General features: G+C 38.3%; 1 protein-coding gene and 1 pseudogene across 34 annotated transcripts in view; one reads left to right on the top strand and one right to left on the bottom strand.

The window, feature by feature from the left end:
• The window catches only part of MBNL1 (muscleblind like splicing regulator 1), a 222,840-nt gene that overhangs the window by 189,210 nt on the left and 13,628 nt on the right, over positions 1-20,002 (bottom strand). For 10 of the 33 annotated variants that reach the window (XM_023232092.2, XM_023232089.2, XM_031935252.1 and 7 more), the window contains exon 1: positions 10,980-11,142. The exons of 7 other annotated variants lie outside the window; for them this stretch is intronic. The gene's annotated coding sequence lies outside the window, so the exon portion shown is untranslated. Of the gene's footprint in view, positions 1-10,655; positions 12,841-20,002 lie in introns of those variants that run through there. 16 more of the 33 variants (XM_031935247.1, XM_031935246.1, XM_031935248.1 and 13 more) reach the window with 9 other exon arrangements.
• On the top strand, positions 11,148-14,528 carry LOC111555771 (annotated as a pseudogene). Its single transcript, XR_002735640.1, has one exon. The product of XR_002735640.1 is annotated as an uncharacterized LOC111555771 (transcript).

Below are 20,002 nucleotides of genomic sequence, written 5' to 3'. Positions count from 1 at the left end.
ACCATGATCTATAAACTTTTGCCCCTATCATTTCCTGGTGAAGATTTTATAGCATCATATTATTGGTGAGAAAGTACTTTGTCTTCAAACTTCACCAAGCTTCCTCTGAGGGAATCCCAAATAGGGCTACCTACTGCCAAATGCACTGTTATAACATCATGACACCGCAACTCCATACCATATCTACTGAAGATGGGGGGCCTAGTTTGTTTTATTTTTGTTTTTACAAATCCAAGAAACAGTATAAGAATTTGTCAGACTATACGCCATTTGTAATCCAACATCAAAGCAAAAAGATGAAAACACATTTGACAGCCTTTTAAATAAAATTTCTATCTTCTTGACTTATGTCAGTTGTTGCACGTGTGAAGTTTTAAAACTACTATGTCATAAACATGCCACACTCACTCCCAGCAGAATCATGGGATGGTGGAGATGGGGGTGGGGAATGCTGGTTTCGAAGTATGAAAAGGCCTGGTTTCAGTTCAGTTCGGCTGATCACCAGCTATGTAGATTTAGACAAGTAAGATAACTTCTCTAAGTCTATGTCCTCTAAGAGGATGATGATTCCTGTCTCACAGGCCCAATTCGCTCATTGTCTACTATCACTATCAGGTTGTTTATCTTTACTCAATGTTTTTCCAAAAACAATACAAGCTGGCAAGGCCTCACATAGAAAAGACACTCAAATATGGTAGCTTTCATCATTACTTCCACCTTATTCTTACTATGTCACTCCATATTCCAAAAAGAGCGCTTAATCTTTGGGCCTATGACAGATGCCCCCTCTTCCCCCACACCATTCCCTGGCCATTCAGTTCCACAAAAACTTCCTTCTTTGAATTTCCTTCTCTCTTTCAGTTTCCTCCTTTGGTACTAACTTGTACAGTGCCTTGCATTGTTAAGTTTTCAAGTCGTTCTCCCTAACTCAATTATATGTCAAAGAAGGAAAGACACTATGTAATTATACTTTCGATCCCCCTCTTGTGACCTACTACAATCCTCTGACTTTAAAGGTGCTCAGAATATGTTTGTTAATTGATTATTTTAGCAAAACACAAAAGATGAACTGATTCCTCTATGACCTGATTAACATGGCAAAGTAATGTTTTAAGGGAAGAGATCTCAGCACTTAGTAAACTTTAATCAACTACAGAAGAATAGGCATAATAGTTTTCTCCCTAAATTAATTGCTCTCAATAAAATATTTATTTAAAATCTCAGTCCTCAAAACTATATCGTTCTGAGAAAGTCATTTCCCAAATGCAATTTTCAGCAAATGTGGTCTCCCAGAAAGCATTATGCAGAATTCTACTTGAGTATATTTTTCTAAAGTCTTTCTTGTTGAAGTATATTTTTTTTTATTGTTAGGAACTTCTCAAATTATGTTTTGGAAAGGTCATGCAAAGCCTCAGAGAAACTCTACTCCTGGATCAAAGATTTTCTTGTATCATCTGTTGTTCACTTTAGCTATGTTTATCAAATCTCTTCAAAGTCTTTTGGAAGAGGTATCTAAGACCAAATGCCTTTATCTGAATGCTAGGTAGAAAATGCAGTTTTCCCTGAATGTTACAGCAGTGAAGTTCAAATAATGGTTCAAAATAATTTGGAATGAATTTGTCCATTTAAAATTAGCCCAATGACAGAATAATAAAGAAGGCAAAGAATGTCCAATACTACTTAATCTTAGTTACTTAAAAATTAGCATTTCCTAAGCATTATCTTAATGACATAGCTAAACAGATTTTCACCATACTATATCTTTATAGCAAAAACTAGATAGGAAAAAAAAGTCTAATAATAGAGAAAGGCACGTAGTAAGTGTGGCTTTCACATAATACTAACAAAGGCAAAATAAAATACTGTCAACATTATTCTCTAGTTTATAGAAACATGCTGTACTTAAAGACAGTGTAATTTCTGTATTATTTTTATGGACATAGGCAATCTAAATAATAAGTTGTAAATATTTATAAATAGAATATTTTTTCTTGAAAACTGTCTTGATTTCATGGGAATTTTTCTCTGTATATTAAATGAAACATAATCTATCAATGTTCTGACATTTTCTGTTTAAACTATTTTCAACCATTTATTTGTAAAAAGCTTGCAAGGTCCTCAAACTAAAAAGATCTGTAAGTATTCCAATAAAGCTTTCTATTCTATTTGAAATATAACTACCCTCCTAACTCCAGATAATCATTAACCAAATGCAACTGTTTATTGATTCCTGTATGTAAATCATTCTGTTTATAATAGTGACTGATTATTAAGGATTTTTAGTTCCAGGAAAAGAATGCCCTGGTTATACTGATACCTTCCCTAAAATAGCAAGGTCTGAGAAGTATAAATGTCAGCCACATTGAGCACATTGCAAACTTATTTTATCATGTATCTATCTACCACCTTGTTTATCACTAAGGATAGGTTACACAGGCATTCTGAGCATGGACTTTAATAAGAGAAGAGAACTGCCTGGTTGACATTGAGACATTTCTCAGCAAAAAACAAAATACGCCTAATGTTGAAATTACGTTTACTTTAAAATTACCAATTTGGTGACCTATAGGTCACCATCCAGTGCTTTAAAAGAATTTGGCACAGAAATGAAATGTTTTAAGAAATTAACATGTATCTTCTATTTAATCAAGTTATAATCCCTGATAAAATACAATTTGAAATGTTTTTGACTTACTGATATTTTTATATAATTCTTTTGAGGTGGAGTCTCGCTCCTCTCCCAGGCTGGAGTGCAGTGGCGTGATCTCAGCTCACTGCAAGCTCCACCTCCCAGATTCACGCCATTCTCCTGCCTCAGCCTCCTGAGTAGCTGGGACTACAGGCGCCGGCCAACACGCCCGGTTAATTTTTTGTATTTTTAGTAGAGACGGGGTTTCACTGTGTTAGCCAGGATGGTCTCGATCTCCTCACCTTGTGATCTGCCCATCTCAGCCTCCCAAAATGCTGGGATTACAGGCGTGAGCCACCACGTCTGGCCTATCTAATTCTCAAATAAGGAATTTTTGATTGATTAAAAGTTTTTAAAATTCTTACTGAATTTTAAAAATAAGTGTTAATACTTCCATTGCTTTTAATATTCACATCATCCAGTCAGCTGGTACATCCTATGCAGCCTAACCTTATCACATTTCTCTCAGCACACATGTCCTCCTTTTCATTCTAGGGCCATTCCCCTCGTCTAGTCCTTCATCTCTGTTCTGTGTAACCACAATCTCTATTTCATTCTATATGTGTCCTATACTTCCCCTATAAAATGTCACCAAAACACAACTCCTGTAAGGTTACTGCCCTAAACACCAAGTGTCTGTTTATGTTCCACACTATGTATTATTAAACTCACTACCTGGTCATCAATGACCTCAAAAGTGTAGCACCAATCTCCCTTGAACACCTGATTCCTCATTTCTTCCTACCCTACTAAATGCTTCCCACCCCTCACCCCAGGCCTTTTCTCTCTATCCTCTTAGTTTCTGCCCATTCCTCTGGAGTCTCTTCAAATGCTGTAGAAAGTACAAGTCTTTTAAACTATTCCAAACATTTATGTTATCAAGCTCCTATCAGCATCCAAAATAAGTATTTTTAAAATCTGTTTTTATTCTTTTACATAGGAGCATGGATTCTAAAACTGGGCTACCTTGGTTCAACTCCTTATTGTGCTACTTATTAAGAACCGTTGCACAATTAATTGGACTTGTCTGTGCCTCAGTTCCCCTATCTGTAAAATCAGGATATTAACAGTATCTATCTCATAGCATTGTTCTGAGGAATACATGAATTAATTTATAAACCTTAGCTTAGCATATAGAAAGTATTCAAAGATGTCAGTAATCATTACAGTTATATTCTCATCACTATTCTTTATATATAATCAGTGGAGGCAAGACAAAAAAAATTGGTTAAAAACATGAACACTGGAATAAGCAGAATGATAAGCCTCGTATCTCTGCAAATGAAAAAATTGTTCTAGTCATGATCTTTGAGATAAAAGTCATAAGGACTACTTTACAGCTACTTTACAGTAGAAAAGATTAAATGAGATACCTTATTTAAAAGTATACAGCAAGTGGCAACTTCTACTATTTTCATAAATATTTACACCTTTATAATGTCACAGATTTAGAAACTAGTGCATGAAAAGAGTAAATGGTTTTTCCCCAAATCTATTGTTTCTTTAAAGAAATAAAAAAACTTAGTTACTTCAAAATAAGTATATTAATATAATAATAATATTGATATCACTTCCTACATTTACAAAGGAGCTCCACTTTTAGAAACCTCATGTATCTTCCAATAAGGTCCATTTTTGTTTTTCTACCTGCCTGGTATAAACATTAGCCTTTTTTTTTTTTTTTTTTTGAGACGGAGTCTTGCTCTGTTGCCAGACTGGACTGTAGTGGCACGATCTCAGCTCACTGCAACCTCCGCCTCCTGGGTTCAAGCAATTCCCCTAATTCCCCTGCCTCAGCATCCCAGTAGCTGGGATTACAGGCATGCGCCACCACACCGGCTAATTTTTTGTATTTTAGCAGAAACAGGGTTTCACCGTGTTGGCCAAGACGTATCAGTCTCCTGGCCTCGTGATCCGCCCGCCTCGGCTTCCCAAAGTGCTGAGATTACAGGCATGAGCCACCGCACCCAGTCAAATATTAGACTTTCAAACCAAATTTAGATATAGTGTTTATAAGAACTTGTGTATCTCTTCACAACTTGGCATCTTGAAACCAAGATCTGGTAAACAGAAACATCAATAAGGGGGCCTTTGGTAGGGGAATACTGAATTCCAAGCCTCGTCAGTGGCATAAAGCTTTTCTCATCAATTTCTTACCCACAGAAAGCCCTATGTCCTCCAACTCTTCATATCTGTTACTTAGCTTGACCACCCTCCTGCTTTCTTTCATCCATCCACAAAGAGTGCTAAAATGTCACTGCTGTAATCAAACAACACAGAAACAAATAAAGTGCTAATGCATCACTTTGACTGTCATCAACAAATGCTAATAAATAAATTATTGGATATAAGATTGAAATTTTTGGATACAATAAGCTGAAAATGGGCTGTAAATTCGAATACTGAGACAAGTTAAGAAAATATCTTTGATAATACTGTAAATACGAATATGAACTGCTTAAGTCCTCATCTTGCATCCTTTATATTTAGCATAGTACAAGCATATGACATGCATTGACTATTAAACTGTAGTACCTACAGTTTGTAACTATTTAGTGGCTGCAACAGCTGATATTTCATGGTATTCGATAGTAAAACTAATGACAAAATCTATCACTAATCTAGTATAGGACATTTGGAAACCATTATATTTCTCCTAGATAAAATAAATAAATGAATTAAAACATATATGAAAATTTGATATCTGAATGTTATCTATAAACGTATGGAAAATATGGAACCATCGCTGAATAGAGTTAATGCGGCTTTAACAGAATAATATTTTGGTAAGGCTGAAAAATACTGAATACCTTTTGTTCTCATTAGTTATGCATTTAAGGACTGTTCCCTTTATTACATGTATGTGGGTGAAGTCAGAGTCATCTTAAGACTTTCCCTTATCTGAACCTTCATACTATGTTACCCAGCCACTGTTCATTAAATATCACTTTCTACTTTACAATTATTTTCGAAGCTCTTATTTTCCCTACCAGATTCTTATTTTTGGGGGGACAAAGTATATCTATCTTGATTAAGTTTGGTAGATTTCACTAAGCCTAGTGTGGTATTTTTTCACAATATGTATTCACTTATAAATCAACTTTATATGATAAAATAATATTCAAGTCAGCAACGTAATGCTTATTTCATAGAACTAAATATGTCCCCATAAGTCTAGAATCTTCTTAGCTCTCTAAAACAAGTTCATTTTTAGTTAATAGCTTCTGAACTTTTAAAAGTGAAAATGTAGGAAAAATCCAGTGTCAAATACAAATTTCTGGAAAACTACTTTGGAGAAAGACATCTCTTCATTTTGTGAATTTAGCTAAAGAGGGACTGGAATGGAGTTGACATCAGCATGGACATCATCAGTGGTATTTAGATTTCATATTTATCACAATTCTTTTTAATAGTATGATAGTATTTAACATTCAGGTGATTTGAATAAATTGGCATTGTCTTGGGGAAACTTATATGCTCAAGCATGTATTACATACAAATTGTGTGTTCACACTTCACAAGAGTATGTATTTTGCATACCTTTATCAACTATTATTAACCTCTTTTTGTATATAAAACATACATCTCTCAGTTTCCTAAAAGAATGTCAAAAGAGATGATGGTTTTTCTTTTGGAGTATATGAGCATGATATTATTTCAGAAACGTTTTCACCTTTCTGGAATAATTGATCTCTGTGGAAAAGCAATTCTCCACTCTGTCCAATACGGCTACGTTTCATTTTAAGATTAATATTTCCTGAACTGTTTTAACAAAGGATAATCATAGTAACCTAGAGAACATAACCAAAAACAGTGGAAAAAGAAGCAAATGTGTAAGACCTAATTCTCCTAACACAAATATTTCAAGATATGTGTTACACATATTTTTACCGATTTCATAGGCACATACGATGAGATAGATGCCTCTCTAAAAACATGAACGATTATCTGAAAGAGGTGTTCTGGATCTGTTATGAAAAAAAAAAAAACTGGTAATATGTAGAAAACTATAACCATATATTTGCTTTTTTTCTTCAATGATATATCTGTAATGCTTATATAAATGTTTATTTTTTACAATATGAAAAACACTATGTAAAAACCAATTTCCCTACCTCAAATGTAAAAACATAAAATATGTTTAGAGACAGTTAATGCCATATGCCAATAGCTCTTCTTGAATCCTCTGCTTTGCAATCAATAATTCTCCAACCATTAGTGAATATGCTCCATGACTCATCAGAAACAATACACAAAGTTAATGGGGATCATTCTTTCCCTCACCCTCCACACACGCACTGACATTAATGGAAGCTATGCCTCATATAGTGGAAGACAGATTCAAGATGGCACCAAGCCGAGAGGCAACTCTTCTTGAGGCTCTACATACAATCTAACTCCTCCCCACAAAGAATCTACGACATCCATCTTACATTTTTTGGCATCCTTCAAGAAAATAATAGTAAGCATACTTTATATGGCTAGAAAAGAACCACATTTTTTTCAGCTTAACACTCGCTGTGAATGGCAAAATGTACTTCAGTTACGAAAATATCTGAAAGGAATGTTTCCAGGACCTATGCCATTGTGCTTTGTTTACCAGTCAGATGCTTTCTCAAGAATGTGTTCAAATTATAAAGACAGTGTCTCCATGTATAGAAACTCTTCAGAGCCCATAATGTTACCGTAGAAACACATTTTACCTTTGCTAATATTCAAAACAATACCCTCCTATCTGCAAGTAAAAATCTTTCATTCTTATGAATTCAGCAATCTTTTATTAACATTTGCTCAGGACTTTGGATTTGTTTTTTTTTTTTTCTTTCTAAAGAAAGTTCTAGTAAAAGAAAACACATATTAAGTATTTGAAGATAATTGCTATTTACTAAAAACTCTTTTAAAATAATTTTAGTGACTCGTTTATGTTTTGTAACTTCAGGACAATGATAACTACGGTGTCTCTAAAATGTTCCTAAGTAACAATCATACTCTATTTTGGCCTTTGAGAGGTGTTAAGACTCATTCTCTAATTATAAGTTTTTCTCTATTATTACTACCCACCATCAAATCTCTAAACTAAATAGCAGCTTTGAGGAAATAAAAATAGATGTTAGGTGGTATGTTTTCTCAAATTTTGGTTACAATGGATAAGAAAGACAAGGTATTTCTATATATAGTAAAATAAGCCAATTTTATTGTTTTGACCAGCAAACTCTTTAAGCTTTCTCCCAGAATATTGTTTTTCTGCTTTATCATAGAACAACACTGTCCAAAATAAGTACGATGTTAGCCACATTTGTTATATTAAGTTTTCTAGACATCATGAAAGAAAGAGAGACAGAAAGAGAGCAGGTGAAGTTTAATCCAGTAAGATCTTCTATTAGAACCAATATATCAAAAATTATCATTAAAACATATCATAAATATGAAAACATTAATCAGATATTTTACATTCTTTCCCTCATATAAAGTTTTCAAAACCCAGTAGTATTTTACACTTCTCAATCTGGACTAGACACATTTCAAGTGCTCAATAGCCGCATGTGGCTACTGTACTGGACAGCACATTCTAGATTTTCAAACATATGAAGCTTTTTGGCCTAAAAGACCATATACTTTAAAATCCTCTGATGTCGCATTCTCTATGATCCATATTGTTGTTGGGATTTTATTTTGAGCCAATCACTTCATGAACCTATTTCACTCCTTTCCTCCACTCTCTTAACTCTAATATCTACCACCCACCCTAATGCCTTTGCTTACAGAATTTTAAAAACCCAATCACCTATTCTTTTCAGCTTCTTCTAAGCAAGACCTGAGATGTTCTCTAATCTGCACATCTAACACCAAGCAGAAAGCCAGAAGGTGCAGCAAGATTATTTATTCTGTTTCCATAAATAGATCTATCAAATACAGCCCTAATGTATGGCAACAGTGACAAATGGAAGGGCGTTTTTTTCTTATAATGAAGGTAAGGCACTTTATATAATAAAGTAGCACACCCTTCCTCAATGAGAAATAAAACTTTCAATGAGAAATATAATTTTACTCTTTTTTTCTCCCAGGAAAAATTTTGGGTTAGTCTCTTCTTGTTCTGGAACAAAACCCAGTGTTTCATTTCATAGGAATTCTGTGCCCAAAGGAAGAACAGAATGTTGGAATCAAAATTTAATGAATTCAACTTGGAGTCTAACTTTGCCTCAAATGTGGAAATGTAAACACAAGCAATAATATCTCAAACCATGTAACACTTCAGTTTCTCTTTGGCCTGAATGCACACAGAACCACACTTGATGTGTAGCTACACACAAATTTGTTCATAGTTATACAAGGAAAAAATTAAACTAGGCATATGTGAGGTTTTTCTGAGTATCTTAGTAATAATGAAATCTGACTATTATGTCTTAAGTGATACTATAATTATAGCTGAACAGGTTTTCTGTTGCTGACCCAACCTGTTCTTAAAACACAAAAGGCAACTTTTGTAGTCTTCAGCAAGGAAACCCCCCGTTAAACTAATAAGACTAAAAAACCTATGCCGACATTTTCAAAGAAGACCTAACAGTATAATAATAAAGTAACTCCCATGCAAATACACAAAACAGATAAAAACTAGAACATTAGGTTTTCTTAAAAAGTTGAGCCGTAGTTGTCACCAACTTTAAGAAAGCAAGATACAAGTGACAGCGATGTGCATTCTCAGACTACAAAATAACTTATTCAGTGCCTCTATCTATAACTACATCTAAGACAGTCTAAGTATTGAACTGCACTTTCCTGGGATAAATTTTACAGTCGTTGAACTTTCATTTTCTGTCTGGGTGATAATATTTTATCTCAACAGCAAGGAGAAACACCAACACACTTAGGAACCCACACAGAGAGATAACTGTGGAGTGGCTCTCTTATGCTGGTATAGAATACTTATGTACTAAACACCCTCTGTGTATAAACAGACACTGTGTTCAAACCCAGGAGGAAGGGACACAGTGTCCACCGGTGTAGTATTTCAAAGCACGTTGCACAGGGCCCGAAAGTCTAAAAGCATTAATTATGACTTCTCCCCTAGCGTATTAATTTAAGACGTTCCTCAGAGTATATGGCAGAGTTTGCCATCCATCTGCTATGACTTGTGCCTGTGCTGGTAGGCACACAAAGTCAAGTCAGCGGCAACAACCTTTCTGGCAGCTTCTTAATTTTAACCCTGGGTGGACACACTCCAAGGAAATACACCCCAGAATCCCAACAGCTGCATACTCTCTCGGTCCCAGAGAGCCTTAAGAACACAATATTAGTCTGGCAGCAACACCCCTGTAGTTGTAAAGTGCTGTGCGAGAGGAAGGCATAAGCGCCACCATATACCTGCTCGTGTTACAGGCTCTCGAATCAAAGTATTCTCACATGACACATTACTACCAATAACAGATTTCGGCTCCGTTTAAAAAAAAAAAAAAGTGGGGCGGGGGGGGGCTACATATTTGTCCTGCTTTTGTCTAAAAACCAGAACCCAAGTACTAACTACTTTTCATTCTTTTCAACCATTCATGAAAGCAATTCAATCAAACAACTGCGGCTCCACCCAAAGAGCTTCTATACTTACTTTTCTTACAGTTTTTGAGTGACGCACTACAAAACGATGAAAAAAAAGAAGAAGAAAAGGAGGAGGCAGCCCTCTCCTACAGGGCGTCTTCCGCCCTGTAAACTTGGCAAAAGGCAAACTGGCCTGAAATACAGCACTCTCCATATAAGGCAGCCCTGCTAAACATGTCATGCGTAATTTATGGGTAGCAGGCAGAGAATTAACCTTTGCGTGCACATATTTGGCCCAGATGAAAACCGGGCGGGATGGCAGCCCCAGGGCCAGGGATGCGGGAGCCGCCGGGAGGACCCGCGCGCCGCTCGCCTCGGAGGGACTCGCACCTTCCCCCGACAAAGATCATTAAGTTGTGAGCACACTTGCACGCACCTGTTTCTCTTCTCGCCCCACTGTTTCTCCCTGGGTCCCGATGGGTTGCCAAGCCGTGCGCCGGCTACGCCGTGACAGCGCCGCAGAGCCCACGGCGGGGAAGGGCGCAGGAGCGGCTGCGGCTCACCCTCCCGCCTTCCCCCGGGCAGGAGGTGCTGAGGGACGCGAAACCAACCACCGCGCGCGGCCCGCCCCTGCCCGGGAGAACCGTGGCCGGCGAGCACCTCCTCGCACTTCCTCCTTCAACCACCGGCAGCCCCGCCGGAGTCCGAACAATGAAGCGCGGCGGACCGGCGCGGGGAAACTGTGAAAATGGAAACTTACCTCTCACATTTTTTTTCAGAGGCGGCCCGACTGTCGACCGAATGCCCAAGGCATTGTGGGAGTCATGATTCCAAGATGCCCGCGACGGAAAATGGAACTTGTCAGCTCCTTGTCACGGGAGCATTGTGGGCGCCACAACTCACTCAGCTGCAGTGAAAAGACTGTTGCATGTCTCTGTGCAGCCTCTTATCGCCGAGGTCTGGCTTCCGCTGCTGCTGCGCGGCCCCTCCCCCGCCCGCCCAGCCCCACCAGGAAGCTCGGGCGGACTCGTGGAGCTCCTAATACACGCGGCGGCGAGAAAAACGCTCTTCAACTTTCCGCTGGCGCCCTCCCGCGCTTCCCCGGGCCCCAGGGTCGCCTGTCAACCGGACACAGTCCGCAAGGGCGGGTCATGGGCGCTCGCCCCGCGGCGCCGAGAGCAGGAGGAAGCTGGAGCCCGCGCGGGCGCCGTGGATCCCCTCGGCCTCCCGTTGGTATCTTCCATCTCATGCGTTCAACATTGTAACCTCGCGGTGGGCGTGCAGACGGGACGCCCTCCAGCTACTTACTTCTACGGACTAGCTCGACACACCAGTGGGTTCGTTTTGAAAGAGGCCCTTGCACTGGGCTTTGCAAGGAAGCCGGCAAGGTTAGATTGAAGGTTAGAAGCCGATTAGACTAGAATCCTGCGATCTGGTGAGACTGCCGCCTTAAAATGCACCAAACAGTTTTTGAACCTGGAGGGCTAACAGGCGGGAAAAACATCTGCAAGATTGCCACTGTGTATTTTTCTCAAGTAACTGCCTGTCCACAGTTTTGGAAATCCTTAGTGAAACTGTCATACAAGCACAAACATATGTCAGCTTTCCTTCTACTTTGTAAATAATATTTGTAATTTACAAGCCACTCTATTTCCAACTTTACACCATGTGATTTAGAGAAAGCAAAGCTCCCTCTTTAAAAATAATACATTACTTTCTGAAATACCGCGATATTCCACGGCAAGTAAGCCATATTGTCGCTAGAGCAAATAAACCACAGCCCCACATCATAATTCACTGGGTGCTGTAAGATGTAACTTGGCTTCGCTTTGAATGGAAAGAATGCTGAACGTCTGTGATGTGATGAAGTTTTGGAGATTGGGGGCAGGATTTCCTTTGAATGTAAGGAATTCGGATAACTTGTGCAAGGAAGATTCTAATGAAAAACGTTTGTCCCATGTTTGGGACACAATTTGGGACAAAAATGCTGGATATGGTACAACATTCTTCCTGCAGGTTAGGTTGTGTTGAAGAAAGTGAGGCCAGCTCGCGGTGAAGGAAAAACATCAGAAAGGTGCTAAAGTGCAGAAATACCTTCCAGAGGCACTAATAGCCGACTTGAGTTCTTGACCTTTAGCTAGATGCACAAAGCACTGAGTTAAAATTGTACACTGAGCCCTTCCAGAACAAATAATTAATTAAATGGTACCTCTTCCCAGCGTTAATCGTTTAAAAGGACTCAAGTACCCACACAGTTTTAGCAAACTAAAAGAACACTGATACTTTCTCAGAGAACAGGAATGGGAACTTTCTATCTGCCCATTAGTAACTACCCCAAGCTATGAAGACTTCCATTCCTCTTACTAAGCATTCAGCAACTACATTTAATGCCTACTATGCCAGTGATGCAAGAATGGGTGAGACAGTCCCTACACTCAAGGATAACACCTCTACTAGGTGAGAGACAAACCAATTAATTCTGCATAAGGGATAAGTGCTGTGATGTTGGAAGCAATCCCATGAGGGCTCTGAGGATGGTGAAGGAAGGGTTCCTGGAGGATTTACATTTAACTGGTGCCTTGAAAGGTGTGTAGAAGTTGGCAAGATCAAAAGGGAGTAGAGTCCAGGTGGAGAAGAGAAAAGAGCAGGACAGGCTGGATGGCGTGGCTCACACCTGTAATCTCAGCACTTTGGGAGGCCATGGAGGGAGGATTGCTTGAAGCCAGGAGTTTGAGACCAGCTTGGGTGACATTAAAAGACCCTGTCTCAAGGAAAATGAAAAGAGCAGGGTATACACAAGGGGCCTGCCAGCCTTCTCAGCCTTTCTATGAGAAGCGAGGGGAGGGTAGTACAGGAAAGTGGCAGGAGATGACGCTAAAAGTAGGTCTGTGTTAATCTAACGAGTCTCAACTTTACCGTCAAAACTAATGAGCTAGAAAAGTTTAGGCAGCAAGGGCCAGAGATGGAGTCTGGACTTGTATTGCAGAAAGTTCCTGTGAGGGCAGCTTGGAGGGTGAATGAGAGTGTGGGATGGAGGGGTGAATGGGTGTGGACAGACTGGAAAAATGACTCATGCAGGGAATGAGGAAGGGAGGAGCCTTGGGAGACTCTCAAATCCCTGGCTTAGCCTACTGAATTGCTTACTACTTGCCTTTTAATTTCTTCATTTTGCCTCCCATTGTCTATGATATTAAAGGCCTAACTTCTTAGTAGAGCAACCTTTGCATCTGCTAGCAGGTTGGTGTCCTAGCTGGCTTCCATGCCCCTCTGCTTAGAATGCCTGCAAACCACTAAGGACTAATCCTGGTGGTAGAAATTTATTTTCAATTGTTCTCAAACCCTTGTAGAATTCTAAGTTAGAACTGTGGTGTTCTTTTATCATGTGGGTTAGAAAATTTGCTGTTTGGAGCAACATGGTGAAACAAAGGACTTTTGAACCTGTTTACGGTGCAAAAGGGGAAATTATGTTTCTACTTCAACACTGGAGGAGGGGGGATCTTCTGGGAGCAAAAGAGAAATTGAAACTGAGATGAGACATGTTTTTTGCTCCATGACAGAATACAAAGAAATACAAGGATGATCCTTTAATGTTAGAAACAGTAGAACAACCATCCTGGTAAATAAAAAAGAAGAGAAAAAAAATGTTATTTTACATTAGATACAGAGAAAAAGGATGGCTAAGAAAACTCATAAAGCAATGGTCAATCTATAACTCAAAATGAGTCCAAATAAATTGTGATATAAAGCTACATTACCACTGATTTGGCCTAATTTACTATCATCGATAACATAATAACATGAATGATAACATTTAAAATACTAAAGCACTGTAACAGACACCAGATCATATGTTAAAACTATTAAATCATGTTGTCAGCTTTCAACTGCCAGTAGCATCCTAACCACATTTCAAACTATGGAAAGTACTAAAAAATCATTATAGTAATAAAAAGTTAATAGTTCCTCATTTAGAATACCATTGATATTGCCTCAGTGCCAGGAGAACATTATAGTTACTCCTATTTCTGTGAAGTGTATAGTCCACAGGTTCATAAGTGAGTATATCCATGAGTATAAAAAGAAGGTCATTTGTGGGGTAGAGAGGGAAATTATAGAAAACAATTTCAGGTGAAATAAACTACATTTTCAGATAAAGGAAAGAGTGTTCACTACAGGTTCCTGAAATATTTCAGTCCATTCAAGTTTTAATTATACCAATGAATCTCAAGAAAAATACAGTTAAGGGATATGGTTTTTATAGATAATATCAGCTCCTTGTTTACCAATAATAAAGATAAAGATAATGGCAGCATTTATCTTTTTCAGTCCAATGGGGATATTTAAGGTAACTATGTAAGTGTGTGAGTGCCTGTGTGAATTGTGACTTACTTCTTCTGCATACCACATTCATAGTTCAATAAGCTCTCACTGCCTCTGCAATATAACTTGTCTTTCCTGACACACACACACACACAAACTTACCTACACAAATCACCTAAATAAAAATATCTCAAGGAGGTATACTCTTTTAAAATGATATTTTTATTATACCAGAATAAAAATAATTGATTGAAAGATGGTGTCAAAACCAGAAGCTAGTCTCATGTCCTGTGCTTCCTAATCAATATTTAAATACAGATAGTCAAGAGAAGATGACTCTAAAAGGCAATCAAGGCCGGGCGCGGTGGCTCAAGCCTGTAATCCCAGCACTTTGGGAGGCCGGATCACGAGGTCAGGAGATCGAGACCATCCTGGCTAACACGGTGAAACCCCGTCTCTACTAAAAATACAAAAAATTAGCCGGGCGAGGTGGCCGGCGCCTGTGGTCCCAGCTACTCGGGAGGCTGAGGCAGGAGAATGGCGAGAACTCGGGAGGCGGAGGTTGCAGTGAGCTGAGATCCAGCCACTGCACTCCAGCCTGGGTGACAGAGCAAGACTCCGTCTCAAAAAAATAAAAATAAAAAAAAATAAAAGGCAATCAAAAGTTGCAAACATTCTTGTATGGAGAATCAAGTTTAAGTAGATGCATTAAATGTATCACACTAAACTTCACATCAGGGTTGAGGAGAGAGGTGAGACCTTTTGTAGAATTCAAATTTGTTCAGATATTTGAATAAATATACTTGAGAGAAAGAATTACATGAATTTAGTTTATCTTCAAAGACCTTTATATATTTTGTACACAAGACAATTTCTTTGTGCTCACTATTTAAAAATAAAAATATGTATTCTAATAGATACTATGTATATATTTGGTATATATACAATATTATATATACATGTTTTACATATACATATATACATATATGTATACATAATATACAATATATGTATAACATGTATATGGCACATGAATGTGAAAATATATAAAATCAATATCTTTGCTACTAAATGTTTGTAAAATTTAAAACAGTTAAATATGCATTTCTCAATTAAGTTATTTTACCTAAAAGTTGAATCTATATATTCAATATCATTATTTTGGGATTTGGCAATAGAGAGACAGTAAGCAAATACATTTTGAAATTAAAAGTTCAAAATTATAGAATTTTCGCATTGAATGGAATGTTAGAGAGCATCTGGCCTTGTTCCCTTGTTAAACCAGAGGAGTGCATTATATAAGGAACTTGGCACCATGGCAGAGCAGAACTGACATCAGTGTCTTCTGACTCTCTCAGGCCATTCATTTTCATTGTCCTTCTTTTTCTTAAAGACAATAAGTCCAAGAAGAAGCTCTAAAATAGGCCTAACAGTTCCCCCAGTTTAATGTGAGGAGGTGCTACATTAGATTTCCAAGAGTATAGTTCTTCCTTCCTCTGTTTCTTCCTTCTTTCCTTTTTTCCTTGTTTTATGCTTTCTATTTTTTCATCCCTCCTTTCTCCTTTCCATACAGAAAACACTTTTCACACAATGACTGTATTCGTTTCACTAACATTTGTTGAGCATCAGCCATGGCCAACTCCTATTCTAGGTACTGTGCTTACAGAAATGAACAGCACAGATAAATCACTTCCCTCAAAGGGGTTGCATTCTACTAGGGGGAAAGAAGCAACAAAAAATAAGTCAAAAATAAAAAAATAAAAGATAAATAATGAGGTAATTTCAGATGGATATAAGCGCTATGAAATAAAATAAAGCAGGTTAGGGGGATTTGGGGGAGGAGGTTATGTGAAACAGGATGGAGGACTGAGCTGGTCATATGCAGGCAAGGTTCTCAGCAAAGTGAAGAATAACTGGGGTAAGAGCATTCAAAGCAGTGGGACTGCATGGCAAGAGCCCTAAGGCCTGAGTTCACGGTAGGGCTAGAGAGCCAACGGTGAACAAAAACAACCTAACCTCAAGGAGCTTACAGTTAAGAAAGAGGGAAAAAATGAATCTCAGTCAAATTAATCACACTCAAAATGCAACGCTACAGCCATGATACTTTTCCTCACTGGGAACCATTGAAGTGTTTGATTATGTTAGAGGCAAGGGTCGGGGTGGGGTGATGGAACATTATCTAAATTTGATTTTCACAAAGATAACTGGATAACTCTTGACTGCTGTGTAAAGGCTGATAGTCTAATCTCAGAACAGAACGCATGACGTGCACCACTGCTGGGAATGAGAGCAAACCGAAAGTGGGCTCTGTCTAGGAGAGCAACAGGCAGCAAATGGCTGGGGACCCAGCAGCAGAATGTGATTTGGTTGAAGACCTTCAGCAATGGGGTACAACAAACGTTGGAACCTTACATCTCAGAGTTGAAGAGAAGCTATAAGATTCATGATCCTCAAGATAACGTACCTTGAGGGAAGGGAGATGTGGTATGCCTGTCTGTGTGTGACTTATTTATTACTTGGTGTCAACACAATATAGAAAATTCAAAATTAATGAAGGTAGAATATTTTTATATCAGTGGTGTTTCAAGTTCCCAGAGATACGGAACTGTTCGTATTACAGTTTATTTCCTTCTAGGCTTTTCCAATGCATTTTTAAAAGCATAGTTAATATTGTACTATATATGCAATTTATTTTCTAAATTGAATCTTTTAAGACAAGCTTATAAAACAAAGGACACCCCCCCCATGTCATTTATATATAATCTTTATTTTTCATGAGGTAACGGAAGCTGGAGAGTTGGCCCTTGACCAAAGCCTTGCAGCTAACACGAGGACAAGCCTCCTGTCCCACAGTGTTTCACAGCCAGTACCCCAAGCTCTGGAATTCATCTGCCTAATGTGTAATATATTTATAAACACTCTACCTGGGATGTATGCATACCTTCTACTATGGACTGTCATTAAAGACAAGGAAATATGCAATTGTGATCTTTCAATAAATTAAACAGATATAAAAATAAATATATAATACAGCCAGAAGATCAAAATTGACATATTGTCTATTTATGCTTATAATATGTAACTACAGGTAATATTGTAAAACACTTTCTACCATTTCATAAAATTCTGTGTTGTCATTTAGCCCAGAATTCCCTTGCAATCTTTAAAAATAGTATGTAATAGGGTGTTTAATATAAATATTGTAGTGTAACTCTTTTGTGTACTGTAACACAAACATTCCTACATAGTAACAGTGTTCCATATAGAACACAAATATGAAAAAATATGGCCATTGTCTTATTTATTTCTAAAGGCAAACCGGTCTTTGACAATGCCAATAGCAGAGCTGATGTTCCTAAATGTTGGCTGTATCTCTACTTATTCATTGTATTCTTGAGGTTCCTTTCTTTTGGTTTCTATGATATTCCACATCCCTCTCTCTTCATTCCATTGTGTGAGTTCTCTCCATGGATCTTTTGTTAGCTCCTCTTATTCCTTCTTGCCTATCTGAGTTTCCTGAAATTACCTTCAAATCATGTCTCAAAAGATGTTCTAAAGAGACCGTTGAATCAGAACAACATCTGTCCCATTAATAAATGGTGGGAGTTTCATGTATCTGTTTCTTTGTCTCTTCTTTCTTCTTTGCCTTGTCCGAAAGAACGGGAACTGAGCAGCGCAGTCACAAATTAATTTTAATATCTTAACTTAGGCATCAGTGCACTGGCTATTGCTCCTTAATACATTTAGCACATAGTCATTGAGGGCTGTGCTTGGCACTGGGGATGAAGAAGTTATTAAGTCTTCTGCAAGGTGTTCATAGTCTAGCAGTTGGGGACAGACGTGGGGGAAAAAACACAGTTGGAAAAGACTGTAGCAAATGAAACCATTCAGTTAAATTCCACAAACACTGCATGCTTACCACGTGCCAAGCAGATGGCAAGGAGGGTAGGACTGGGCAAGGCCATGCTCCTCACGGACTCCCAAGCAGCTGGCAAATGGTAAAATTACCCGACACTTGTTAAGAGCTTCATGGCAGAAAGAAAGTCAGAAAAAAAGTCATGAAAGCCTATTAGACAGACAAGAGACTTGATCAGAAAAACACTTTTAACAAATATTGTCCTAGCAACATGAGGAGAAAGTTTGTTGTTCAGATTTTTCATGCTGTCATCATGGAAAACTTATTTCCTAGAGGCTGAGGCTTCATTGGCTTGCCTCAGTGAATCGCAAACTGGCCTTGCAACTCTCTCTCCTTGCCTTCCCTAGGCTTTCAGTAACAAATCCTCAACTAGGTGATAGGAGATTATCTGATTAAAGTCATTCACACTAAGGCGAGAATGAGGCTTAATCCTTCAAGAGCCTTTGCTTTAACAAAGGATAGCTTGTTAACCCTAATGAACTGCTCATTGGAAGAACTCTGCAAAAGTATCCCCCCTCCTCACCTTCCCAGACTTGCCACCCCCACGTCCTTCCTTTTCATTTGTCTTTCCTGAAGCAAAGGAGGAATGGAAGTGTTAGGGACTCTAAGGTCACACATTATCTCCTTGAACTTACAAGAGGTATGTGAGGTAATTAAGACCCCATGCTCATAATGAGACTGAAACTAGGGCGGTGGTTCTTAACTCTGACTACGTTTTGGATAGGCGGGCTGCAACCCAGACAAATTAAATCAAAATTTCTGGGAGTGGCATCCAAGTGTCTGTATCTTTTTTAAGCCCCTTAGATGATTCCAAAGCGCAGCCAAGGTTGCCAGCTTCTTGCCTAAACTCTGCAGGAAGCTAGAGCTTAGGAAATGGAAATTACCCAGAATAGGTAGCAATCCATTGACCCGTTCCATTTTTTCCTTTGGCAGGTAAAGTTTATTTGGCTCAATAGAAACAGAATTATCTGCAGGAAACTTGGTCTCAAATAGAATTAGATTTGGGTAGGCTGGTGCCCATATGCATCTAGAAATGAGGGAGTTAGGACAACCTATGGATAGCTTAACTGGTGGTGCAAGTGGTACATTTTGTCATGCACATGGTTGGAAGTGGTGTTTCTTCGGGAACCAAAATATGCTTCACTTCATACCAGGTAAGCATTAGTGGTCCATAGGCTTATAAACAGATAAGACAAACAGTTAAGATGACACAAAGGAGAATCCTACATATTCTGAAATGCTTAGGTTGCTGTTTGTTTAAAATTCTGTACCCTGTCTCTTGCTAAGAAATTGTGATTATAAGTACCCCCTTGAGAGTGACATCAGAGCCTCTGGGAGATTAAGTGTGTTCTTGGCCACTTCCTTTTGAAGATATACATATCTTCACCAGTTACATACTCATACATAAAATTACGTGTATCCAACAAAAGCTACTCTGTATATTTAATATATTTTATAAATTCGTTCAATAAATTAACATAGTTAAATTATAAATATAAACAAATTAACAGAACATACCTTATTTGAAACTCATTTGAAGATAATGT

This window comes from Piliocolobus tephrosceles, chromosome 2 (assembly GCF_002776525.5).
Source record: "Piliocolobus tephrosceles isolate RC106 chromosome 2, ASM277652v3, whole genome shotgun sequence".
Lineage (NCBI taxonomy): Eukaryota > Metazoa > Chordata > Mammalia > Primates > Cercopithecidae > Piliocolobus > Piliocolobus tephrosceles.
Note: the sequence above shows the minus strand (reverse complement) of the source record. Positions and strands in the feature narration are given on the sequence as shown.